The following is a 10,642-nucleotide window of genomic DNA, read 5'->3' as shown; positions in this document are numbered from 1 at the left end:
TCAGGGAGGGGGAGGTCGGGGGGGGGAGAAAGCCCCCATCTGATTTCCCCCTCTCCCTTGTTAGGGAAGGGAACCGCCACTGTGGGAAAGGATTCACTCAGTCGTTCCAGCTGCATCCTTTACCCGGTCTGGCCTACACCTGACTCCAGACCCACAGCAGTCTGGTTGACTCTACATTGCCCCTTCCTGGCAAATGAGCAGGGAGACACTTAGTTGGAGACGGGGTATGGGTTAAAATTGCTGAGTGAGGCAATACTTCCTCCGGGTTACGGATGTACTAAGGATCCAATTACAAAGGGACAACTTGGTGCTGGCCAATAGTGAAGACAGTGGGGGGGCGGGGGGTGGGACAGGGGAGGTGTGGTGTGTGCAGGCAGTCAATACATGTAATAGCTTGTAACTTTGACTTTGGAAACAGAACCAGTCTGACTCAAGATTGGGATGCAGGCAGACTCTGACCTCACACCTTTAATGCATTGTCTGAGCTGAGATGTGAGCTTTTGCTATCAAACCTTGTTATCTCGAGAAGGTGACAACAAGAAGTTCTGGGATTCACATTGTAATGAGACCTGCAAACTATTTGATAAGGTGGAAGACTTAACAATCCAGGTTTGTTGAATATACCATTTCAGTGGCAGGACGCTGGAATGTTTTGCTCTAAATTGTGTCTCAGGATCTTATCCTCCACAACCACCTGATGATGAGGCAGCACTCCAAAAGTTACTGCTTCCAAAGAAGCCTGTTGGACTCCAACCTGGAGTTGTGTGATTCTAGAATCTGGTCTCCAGCATCTGCTGTCCTTGTTTTTACCTCGTTGATTTTAACCCTACAGCGAATCCTCTTGCAAGGATGCCTGCCTTGAAGAAGTTTTCCTCCTCTGTCTGCAAGAATCGCAGGGAGTCCCTCTCCCACTGCAACTCCCAGGTCATTTCCTCTGCCCTGAGGCTCTTCAACCATATCCTGAAACAGACTCGCTACCACAGCCCCATTCGCTTCCTCAGTGCCTGCCTCCGTAACCAACTCATCCCACATGGACTTCGGACCACCTTTAAACCAGCAGAGTTCGGATCCGAACAGGACAAACAGTACAGACTACAGATTCAAAAAACACCAGCAACGGTTCTCCTTCAGGATCCTCCGCTCCACGCTTGCAGCAATGCGCCGTCACCTAACCTTTCTCCAGTCAGCCCTGCCTCAGCTGAGGGCCACACTCTCTCAGAATTACAAAGGACCCACTCTGTACTACATCCTCAGGAGAATTCATACTCTCAACAAACAGTATTTCAACTCCATCTTAAACATCAAAAACTGTAAGTACAACAAACTTTTATCCACCCACCTCCATAACCAGCGCTCCTCAAACATTCCAGAAGATTCCCCCGGCCTCTGAAATTGCTCGGACGCCATTAGCCATGCGGCTGGTGCAGCTGCCGCCCCCACGCTGATTGATGTCACTTCCGCCCCCATCATGTCTACTCCCACAGCCACTTCCGCCCCTCACAATTCCTCGTGCGTCACATGTGACATCATTTCTGCCCCTCACATCATCGCTGATGTCACACGCTCAGTGACTTCCGCCACCCCTACTGCTGTGGTCACCCCCACTTCCACCCCCACCAACGCCACTCACCTGCATTCTGCTGACATGCCCCCCACAGATCCCACCGTCACCATTCCTGGCCTACAGAACCCTGAGGGGAACACCACCCCTGCTCATAACTCCACCCCCCATTCCCCCCCACCATCACACCCACTCCAGTTACCGGCTCCGCCCCCACTCCCAGCTCCACACCCACACCAGATCCCAGCTCCCAGCCCTGCCGCGTTTTCACCATCCCTCCAGACCTCCCCCTCACTGAGGACGAACGATTAGTCCTCAGCAAAGGACTCATCTTCATCCCCCTCCGTCCATGCATCAATGAATTTAATACACGCCGTGATGTCGAACACTTCCTCCGCCTCCGAGCTTACTTTCACAATCTGGACTCCCGCCCACCTTCCGAGGACCCCTTTGCCCACCTCCAATACACTGCATCCACCTGGACACCCCGCGCTGGCCTATTACCTGCCCTCGACCACTTCATTTCCAACTGCCGCCGGTACATTAACCGCCTCAACCTGTCTACCTCCCCCCCTCCACCCCTCCCCCCCTCCAACCTCTCACCCTCACAACACGCAGCCCTCCAATCCCGACCTCACCATCAAGCCAGCGGATAAAGGGGGCGCAGTGGGAGTCTGGCGCACTGACCTCTACGCCGCTGAAGCCAAACGCCAACTCGAAGACACCTTTTCCTACTGCCCCCTCGACCATGACCCAACCCCCCATCATCTCCCAGAGCATACAGAACCTCATCACCTCAGGGGGGAGGGGTGGTGAGGAGGGGAGGTGTGGTGTGTGCGGGGGGGTGAGGAGGAGGGGAGGTGTGGTGTGTGTGGGGGGTGTGGAGGAGGGGAGGTGTGGTGTGTGTGCGGGGGGGGGTGAGGAGGAGGGGAGGTGTGGTGTGTGGGGGGGGGTGAGGAGGAGGGGAGGTGTGGTGTGTGTGGGGGGTGAGGAGGAGGGGAGGTGTGGTGTGTGTGTGGGGGGTGAGGAGGAGGGGAGGTGTGGTGTGTGTGTGGGGGGTGAGGAGGAGGGGAGGTGTGGTGTGTGTGCGGGGGGGGGGTGAGGAGGAGGGGAGGTGTGGTGTGTGTGCGGGGGGGGGGTGAGGAGGAGGGGAGGTGTGGTGTGTGTGCGGGGGGGGGGTGAGGAGGAGGGGAGGTGTGGTGTGTGGGGGGGGTGTGGAGGAGGGGCGGTGTGGTGTGTGGGGGGGGGGTGAGGAGGAGGGGAGGTGTGGTGTGTGTGCGGGGGGGGGTGAGGAGGAGGGGAGGTGTGGTGTGTGTGCGGGGGGGGGTGAGGAGGAGGGGAGGTGTGGTGTGTGTGCGGGGGGGGGTGAGGAGGAGGGGAGGTGTGGTGTGTGGGGTGGGGGGGTGAGGAGGAGGGGAGGTGTGGTGTGTGCGGGGGGGGGTGAGGAGGAGGGGAGGTGTGGTGTGTGGGGGCGGGTGAGGAGGAGGGGAGGTGTGGTGTGTGCACTTTGACCTTGAGCTGTTCAAAAAGCAACTGCTGTTTCTCTGCCTTTTTGCTGGGGGGATCTGAAGCTGTAACAAAGTTGGGTTGCAATAAAGGTTACCTGAACTTACTGCTGGGCTCAGACTCTCATTGAAAGCTTTCAGCTCCAAGAGGTTTTTGTTTTAAAGCTGCTCATTTCTTTCAGCCTCCTGCACTAAGTTTAGAACAGAGAACAATCCAGCACTGGGGAACTCAAAACTAGGGGGGGCATTTTTATTTAAATATAAGGAGAGAGATTTAAAAGGAACCGGAGGGGCAACATTTTGAAAGAGGGTGATTTGCATGTGGAATGAACTTGCTGAGGATGTGGTAGATGCAGGTACAGTGACAACATTGAAACAGCATTCGGATGGATACATGAGTAGAAAGGTTTAGAGGGATATGGGCCAAATGCAGGCAAGTGGGACTGGTTTAGATTGGGAATCCTGGTCAACATGGACAAATTGGACCGAAGTGTCTGTTTCTGTGCTGTATACCTTTATCGAAACCAGTAGATTTCTGAAAGGGGCTTGACAGGATAGATGCAGATAAAATGCTCCTTTGTGGGGAGGGTCATCGAATTCCGACAATGTGGAAGCAGGCCATTCAGCCCATCTATTTCACTCTGGCCCTCTGAACAGTATCCCACCCATACCCATCCCCTCCCCGGGCCCCGCCCATCTCCCCACGTGCAGACGTCACGCGGGGGTGAAGGCGGTTGGGAGGAGAAGTCGCTCGAGCGAGGAAGCGGCGGGAGGGCGGCCGTTAGGAAAATCCAGATATCCTAAATTAATCTAGTCCCCTTTGCCAGCACTATATCCCTCTAAACCCTTCCTATTCATATATCCATCCAGATACCTTTTAAAGGCTGTAATTATACCAGCCTCCTCCACTTCCTCTGGCAGCTCATTCCATACCTGCACCACCCTCCACATGGAAACGTTGCCCCTTCAGGAACCTTTTATATCTTTGTGGCCTCACCCTAAACCTATTCCCTCTAGTTGTGAGTCTCCCCCCAACACTGAGGAAAAGAATTAAAAACATTGAGCAGCCAGAAAAATACAAAAACAATCAAATAGCGAGCTACATTGGGGGGACGGGGGGAATTATGGCTCTGCCCTATTTGTTCTCCGATAGGTATTTGGAAACTTAAAATCTGTCAATAACATCAGCATTGCTACAGTGCACGTTGTGTACACTCCTCAGTGTCAACAAGCAGGGCACATGTTTGCCAATGTCACCAAAACATTGGGCATGTTCCTCGCTGTCGGCAGAAAAGTTGCGAAACCTACTTTTGATGGACGAATAAGGAGCACTGGAGGACCAGGGGGAGACTTGTCCTTCTGCCATTCGGAGCTCCCCTATTGGTGAATGTGGAAGTTGGACCATGAGCTTCTTAAGGTCCTGCTCCTCCTCTCTCTGAATGAAGATTGAGCTTCACCTCAGACTGCAACTTCTTTCCTCCGTCCAACATGTGAGTACAGCACTATCTTTTCTCACCCCCTTTTCCATTTACGTTTCATTCTGGGGTTCAAGTGTTGACTTGGAGCAACTGAAAGGAATGGGAGTGAATCCAGTGAGGGGACAGACTCTGGAAAAGTTAGTCCAGGCCTGTGTCTCAATTGGCAAAATAGACAGACAGGAGACTGGAAGAGCAAGCCAGGCAGTATCAGGAGGTGGCGAACGTGGTGCCACTGTTTAAGAAGGGTGGTAAGGACAAGCCAGGGAACTATAGACCAATGAGCCTGACATCAGTGGTGGGCACATTGTTGGAGGGAATCCTGAGGGAGAGGACGTACATGTATTTGAAAAGGCAAAGACTAATTCGGGATAGTCAACATGGTTGTGTGTATGGGAAATCATGTCTCACAAACTTGATTGAGTTTTTTGAGGAAGGTAGAGCAGTAATGTGATCTATATGGACTTCAGTAAGGCACACTTGACATAACCGTGCAGGGTCCTCGCTATTTTTGATGTTCATGTTACCTCGAACCCTCATGATTATATTAATCTCAATGAGGTCACCCCTCAACCTCCTGTGCTCCAGTGAAGAGAGTCTCAGCCTCTCCTTATAACTCAAACCCTCCAATCCTGGCAACATCCTGGTAAGTCTTTACTGAACCCTCTATAATAGTATTCTTCCTATTACAGGGCCACCAGAAGCGTTCTCAGTACTCTACAAGTGGCTTCACCAACATCCTGTACAACTTCTAAATCATGTCCCAACTCCTTTATTCAATGGTGTGAACACATAAGGTAAGTGTGCTGAATGCCTTCTGAAGCACCCTTCCAACCAGTGATGCAACTTTCAATGAAGTATGTATCTGAACCCCACCCCCCACCATATCCCTCTGTACAAGCCCTGCCCTTCCTTATTTTAGCAAAATGCAACCCCTCACTTATCTATACCTCTCTCATACACACGTTCTTTCTCAGACGTACACACACCCTCTCACAGGCTTCTCCTCCATCACACTCCCTTTACAAAGCATGCACACACACACGCACAACGATGGGGTGCATTTGCAGAATTATATTTGCAGATATATTCAATTTTGCACAAAAAGCACACAACACACAGGTAGTCAATCCATGTAATATCTTATAAATTCCTAGTTTGGAAATAGAACCAGTCCGATTTAAGATTGGGATACTGACACACCTTTCCTGCATTGTCTGGGTTGAGCTGTCACCAGTTTCAAAAAAAACCTTAAATGATCTCGAGAATATGACTTAATAATAGTTCTGGGATGTACACATGAATGACCTAAAACCTGCAACCCATTCTAAAGGATGAAAGACTTAACAGCAATCTACATTTGTCAATATATCTTATCAGTTGCATGACACTGATCTTTTGCTCTTAACTCTGTGTCTTATGATGCTGCTCCACAGCTACCCAATGAAGGAGCAGTGCTCCAAAAGCTAGTGCTTCCAAATTAACCCATTGGACTATAACCCGGTGTTGTGATGTTTAAACCGTGTCCCACCTAGTCCAACAGCAGCACCTCCACCTCCTTTCCAGTGAACACAGCCCATACCTCCCAGTGCTGCCAGTAAACTGCTGCTGAAACAATGCAGTGCCTGCACTCCTGAAAAATTTATAACTTCTAATGAAACCAGCTCCTCATTCACTGCTCCATCTGATACACAACATTGGAAACTTCGTGCAGGAGGCTGCAAGAAATGAGCAGCTTTAAAACAAAACCTTGGAGCTTTCAATGAGAGCCTGAGCCCGGCAGAACGTTCAGGTAACCTTTATTGTGTCCCAACATTGTTACAGCTTCAGATGCCCCCAGCAAAAAGGCAGAGAAAGAGTAGCTGTTTGTTAGACAGCTCAACAACAGGGGTGGGGGGGGGGGGGGGGGAGAGGAGCAAGGGGTGGGGGGGGGGGGGGAGGAGCAAGGGGGGGAGGAGCAAGGGGGGGGAGGAGCAAGGGGGGGAGGAGCAAGGGGGGGGGGGAGGAGCAGGGGGGGGGAGAATCAAGGGGCGGGGCAAGGCCAACAGCAGGTCCCCGCACTACGCCTGCGTTACCTTGCACAGTTTACAAAAATCCCTTCCCCTTCAGAGACTCCCCACAGTGTGGGAGCAGGCCACTCGGCCCAAAGACTACACACCGATCCTCCGAAGGGTAACCCGCCCATACAATTCCCCTACCCCTATTGCTCAACATTTACCCCTGACTAATGCACCGAACCTGCACATCCCTGTGCACAATATCCCAACCCAATCTTGTCCCATCTGCCAGCACGGGGCCCATATCCCTCCAGTTGCCTTTTAAATGTTGTAATTGTACCAGCCTCCACCACTTCCTCTGGCAGCTCATTCCATACACATACCACCCTCTAAATGAAAAGGTTGCCTCTTAGGTCTCTTTCATATCTTTCCCCTCTCGGTGTAAACCTATGACCTCTAGTTCTAGACTCTCCCATCCCAGGGAAAAGACTTTGTCTCTCTATCCTATCCATGCCCCTCATGATTTTATACACCTATAGAAGGTCACCCCCCAGCCTCTGACGCTCCAGGGAAAACAGCCCCAGCCTGTTCTGTCTCTCGCTATAGCTCAAATCCTCCAGTCTTGGTAACATTCTTGTACATCTTTTCTGAACCCTTAAGTTTCACAACATCTTTCTGATAGGAAGGAAACCAGAATTGCACGCAATATTCCAACTGTACAGCAGTAACATGACCTCCCAACTCCTGTACTCAATATTCTGACCAATAAAGGAAAGCATACAAAACACCATCTTCACTATCCTGTCAACCTGCGATTCCACTTTCAAGGAGCTATGAGCTTGCACTCCAAGGTCTCTTTGTTCAGCAACACTCCCTAAGACTTTACCATTAAATGTATAAGTCCTGCTAAGATTTGCTTTCCCAAAGTGCAGCACCTCTCATTTACCTAAATTAAATTCCATTTGCCACTTCTCAGCCCATTGGCCCATCTGATAAAGATCCCATTGTAATCTGAGGTAACCTCCTTCGCTGTCCACTACGCCTCCGATTTTGGTGTCATCTGCAAACTTACTTACTATACCACTTATGCTCACATCCAAAATGTAGTGGGCCCATTATCTATTTTCAAAGTGGAATTTACAATATATTACATGTATTGACTGCCTGCAGATTGTGCAGTCTTTCAGCAAAGTAGAATGTTTAGGGTGCAGGTTTGCTCGTTGAGCTGTAGGTTTGATATCCAGACATTTCATTACCTGGCTAGGTAACATCATCAGTGGCGACTTCCAAGTGAAGCGAAGCTGTTGTCTCCTACTTTCTATTTATATCTTTCTCCTGGGTGGGGTTCCGGGGGGGGTTTGCAAGGACTGCCACAAACACTACGTCAGACAAACAGGAAGAAAGTTAGCCACCAGGATACACTAACACCAGCTAGCCACAAAAAGACCCAACCCTCTATCCCTCGTAGCCCCACGTACGGATGAAAAAAACCCCACAATTTCGACTGGGGCAAGCTAAGCAAAGACATGCCAGAGAATTCCTCGAGGCCTGGCACTCCAACCACAACGCCAGAAACAAACACATAGATCTAGATGCCATCTAAACATACCCTAAACATCATGCTGCAAATACAAACTCACCCCCATGGATGATCTATCTTGTGTGTGTATGAGACAGAGAAAAAGTCTACGTCCGTGCTGTATATCTCTATGTCTATTTGATAACTGATGCTTTATTTCTGTTGGTGTAAATGTTGTTGTAATTCATAGCTGGGTACTAATAGATGCAATGGTGACAGAATTCCTCAAGTAGGGCACTGTAAGATTCCTAAGAGACTCCTGGTTTACTTCCTCATGAACAAACATTAAGCACGTGCGCCTATTTATGATTGTTTCATTTTTCTTATTTGATTCCCTGCTATGACTGCACCTTTTATCAGGATGGTTGACAGTCTGGGAGATTGTGGGTTGGGTCTGGATTGAATATTTTATCGTTCCAGAAGTTATAAAAGGGGCGAGGGGGTGGGGGGGTCAAAGCTTTAGCAGAAATCCAGCCGAGCTGAGAACAGACCAACATCTTAGTCTGTAGGAATAGGAGGATCAACAGAGGACAGAGAAATCAGGGCCTGAAACCCGAGCTGACACCATTCCACCCTGTGATCAGTGCTTTGATTAGCAGCATCCTTTTACATCAGTCAATGCCAGTTGTCAGACAGGTTCAGCAAGGTAAGTGGTATATTAGCAGGTTGAACTGAGATTAGAAGTGGGGATGTCTTCCTGCAGTTAGGGGGGTCATTGAATATATTTAAGGCTGAGTTCCTCGGATTTTTGAACAATAAAGTGTGGATTTTTTTGTGCGCGGGAGGTGGGTTTTTCTTTTGAATGGTTTATGTGTTGGATGCAGGTACAGTATCCACGTTGAAAGTGGAAGGCAAGAAAATGGTTTTAAGACCACGACAGAACAGTTACTGTTAGACAGCACAGAAACGGACCCTTCAATCCAACTAGTCCACGTTGACTACGTTCTCAAACTAAACTAGGGCCACGTGCCAGTGCTTGGCCCATATCCCTGTGCACCGTGCCTCTTCATCTACTTATCCAAATGTCTTTTAAACGTTGCATCTGAATGTGCATCCACCACTTCCTCTTTACATTCACTCCACACATGAACCGCTCTGTTTATAAACAAACTTTTCCTGATTCTGTCCACTCCTTGAATTCATTCCCTTTCCTTTCGGTTGCTGCAAGTTGTAAATTGAAGCCCAGAATGAAAAAAATGGAAAAGGAGTTGGGAAGAGAGTACCCTACTCACAGATGGTTGACAGAGTAAGGAGGTTGCAGTCTGGAGCAAACTCAATCTTCATTCAGAGACAGAGCAGCAGCAGCTTCCGAAGCTCATGTTCCAACGTCTGCATTCAGACAATAGGAAGGCTCTGATTGGCAGGAGGACCAGTCACCTTCCAGTCCTCCGGGGCTCCTGACTGGCCTCTTTCACCACCCTGTCTCCCAATGATTCAACTTTCAAAGAACTATGTACCTGATTTGGAGATGCTGGTGTTGGACTGGGGTGTATGAAGTTAAATTTCACACCACACCAGGTGATACTCCAACAGGCTCATTTGTAAGCACTAGCTTTTGGAGTACTGCTCCTTCATCAGGTGGCTGTGTCTTATGATCCTGTACCACAAACACCCCATGAAGAAGCTCGTGCTTCCAAATAAGCCAGTTGGACGATAACCTGGTGTTGAGTTTGAACTTTATCCACCCCAGTCCAACACGGGCACCTCCACATCGTTTCCAATGAACCAAGCCCACCCTTCTCAGTGCTGCCAGGAAACGACAATGCTGATGACATTGCACTCCTGAAAACTTTACAATTTCTAACACTACTGGCTACTCATTCACTGCTGCAACCGAAACACAACATTGGAAACATAGTACAGGAGACTGTCAGAAATGGGCACAGCAGGTCTGGCAGCACCTGAGGAAGAGCTTTTACCCGAAATGTCGATTTTCCTGCTCCTCGGCCGCTGCCTGATCTTCTGTGCTTTGCCAGCACCACTCTAATCTTGACTCTGATCTCCAGTATCAGCAGTTCTCACTTTCGCCTGTAAGAAATGAGCAGTTTTAAAACAAAAACCTGTCACAGTTTAAAGCTCTCATTGAGAGTCTGAGCTCAGCGTGAAGTTCAGGTAATCTTTATTGTGACCCAACTTTGTTACAGCTTCAGAATCTCCCAGCAGAAAGGTGTAGAAAAAGTAGCAATTTTTAAAAAACAGCTCAAGGTCAAAGTGCAACCCCTCACTTTCTTCATTATTGGTCACCACTGAGTAATTGCATCCTTGGTACAGCCTTAACCTGGAGGAAGTATTGCCTCACTCAGCAATTTCAACCTGTATGTAAGAAAGTTGGATGAGCAGCATAGAGTCAACCAGACTGCTGTGGGGCTGGAGTCACGTGTAGGCCAGACCGGGTAAAGGATGCAGCTGGGACGACTTGCTCTAATAACCGCTCAAGTCTTCCCTAAAAAAAAAAGAACTGAGTGAATCAGATGGGGGTTTTCTTCCACCCCCACCCCACCAACAATGGTTTCACGTCAGATTCT

At 49.4% G+C, this 10,642-nt stretch overlaps 1 protein-coding gene across 1 annotated transcript in view; it reads left to right on the top strand.

The window, feature by feature from the left end:
• Positions 1-350: 350 nt before the first annotated feature.
• The window catches only part of LOC140460851 (uncharacterized), a 97,156-nt gene continuing 86,864 nt past the window's right edge, over positions 351-10,642 (top strand). The window contains exons 1-2 of the mRNA XM_072555543.1: positions 351-1,310; positions 5,234-5,338. The gene's annotated coding sequence lies outside the window, so the exon portion shown is untranslated. The remainder of the gene's footprint in view (positions 1,311-5,233; positions 5,339-10,642) is intronic.

The sequence above is a fragment of the Chiloscyllium punctatum genome, chromosome 36 (genome assembly GCF_047496795.1).
Source record: "Chiloscyllium punctatum isolate Juve2018m chromosome 36, sChiPun1.3, whole genome shotgun sequence".
Taxonomy (NCBI): domain Eukaryota; kingdom Metazoa; phylum Chordata; class Chondrichthyes; order Orectolobiformes; family Hemiscylliidae; genus Chiloscyllium; species Chiloscyllium punctatum.
The sequence above is the reverse complement of the archived record's forward strand: the minus strand, read 5'-3'. Positions and strand labels throughout refer to the sequence as shown.